At 35.7% G+C, this 1,719-nt stretch overlaps 1 protein-coding gene across 2 annotated transcripts in view; it reads right to left on the reverse strand.

Annotated features, from left to right (window-relative positions):
- Positions 1 to 893: 893 nt before the first annotated feature.
- The window catches only part of NUDT4 (nudix (nucleoside diphosphate linked moiety X)-type motif 4), a 17,224-nt gene continuing 16,398 nt past the window's right edge, over positions 894 to 1,719 (reverse strand). For both annotated transcript variants that reach the window (XM_010839702.1, XM_010839701.1), the window contains exon 6: positions 894 to 1,707. The gene's annotated coding sequence lies outside the window, so the exon portion shown is untranslated. The remainder of the gene's footprint in view (positions 1,708 to 1,719) is intronic.

Genomic DNA, 1,719 nt, shown 5'->3' on the forward strand with positions numbered 1-1,719 from the left:
TAGAGCTTACATCTTCAAGGACATTTTCTGATGTATAAATAACTCATCTCTGTGCCTTACTAGAACATAAGCTCCTTGAGGGTAGAAACTTTTCTATGCTGTGGCACTAACGCTGGGCATAAAGCAAATGCTGACCACTGTGCAGCTAACAGTGAATGTTGCATTAAGAATTTATGAAACAAGGTACTGTACTGGATGGAAACTTCATTTGAGGACCATCAGCTACAACATTCCAGCTGTAACATATCTGTCACAAATCATACTTTAATAAATTCAACTAGTGTTTAACTAGTTCTGTGTAAGAGATCTGTAGAAAATTCTTGTATTCCAATGTGAAGACGTTAGAAAATGCCAAGCTTTCTCTTTTCTTCCAACTTAACAATCTTAATCAAAACCAAATGAGATCTGAGTAGAACTTTTATGTGAGGATTCTAAAGTTGATCTTACGTAAACAATTATTTTGGGTAAATAAAATGGCCTCACCAGTCACCTTTTTGAAACAGCTGTAATAATTACCGTGACCATAGTGTAGAAAGTATCTGCAACATATTACACCAAAGTACTGAGGATAAGCCAACCCCCTTGAAAATTAACAATTTAACACTAACTCCATTAGGAAAGGAGAATAGCAATAAATAAGAGAACCACAGTGGCATGACTGATGTCCTGTACAAGATGGAAAACATAGAGTGGGAGAGTAATGGCAACACCTTACTGGTGAGCCCTTTTACGTTAGTTAATTCCACTATTAAGAATCACAAAAAGGAAGTGTATAAGTAAACGACTAGCAGAAAATTATATGGCCATCAATGGGAAGATAGTAAGTAAAGCTGTTACTGTGGAACACCAGACAAGTTTTCACTTTGACAGTGCTAAGCTGTGTTAAAAAAAACTCATTTCCATTTTTTATTTGATGTTTCCAAATATAAAAAAAGTCAAGATTCTTACACCAATTATCTCAAATGAGACCATGCAAAGCAAAGTGTATACAACAATCATTTCCCCTTCAGTTCTGTGTGATTGACAGAAAATTGAATGGCATATGCCTGGTTGAAAAATTTCACCAGTTTACAAAAAAAAAAAAACACCAACAACCCAGCAACAAACATGCAAGCCAGTTGCTACTTTGTGTCTACAAGTTACTTTATAAACTTTTTTAATTAGGAGGCACAATGAACTGAAAATTTTAGCTGCCCAAATTTATCTTGCTACCCCACAGAAAGCACAGGTGACAGTCCCAACACTCTGTAAACTCTGGAGAGTTGAGCTAGTAGACACTATTGGTTATCTACAGTAGGGTCAGCTCTTGAGTCTGCAAAAGTCGGCTTTTTCTCTTAACAGAAATAAGTCTCCTTAGGGCCTTTCCTGTAGGAAATTTTGCTAGGCTGGGTTCCAAAAGAATAGTGAAGTGTGAAATTTAAAGTGTGACAACTGAAGTATTTTGATGCATTATACAAATTTTTCCTAGTTGCACAGACTAAAGACAGGTGCTCTGCTAAACAGCACTGAAGAAAATCCTGACCCAGTGGTACTACTTACTCCAAATGTTTCTGACCAAAGAAAATTATACAACAATATTTATAGGCTCACTTTTAAGAAATGGCTGACATTAATACTGTACATATTTTACATGTCAAATACATAGTCCAAGAGTTTATAAAATAAGTTCATGCATTATTACCTCTAATAATATCATATACAAGATACCCAGCCCCCCTC

This window comes from Bison bison, unplaced genomic scaffold, assembly GCF_000754665.1.
Source record: "Bison bison bison isolate TAMUID 2011002044 unplaced genomic scaffold, Bison_UMD1.0 scf7180017864133, whole genome shotgun sequence".
Classification (NCBI taxonomy): domain Eukaryota; kingdom Metazoa; phylum Chordata; class Mammalia; order Artiodactyla; family Bovidae; genus Bison; species Bison bison.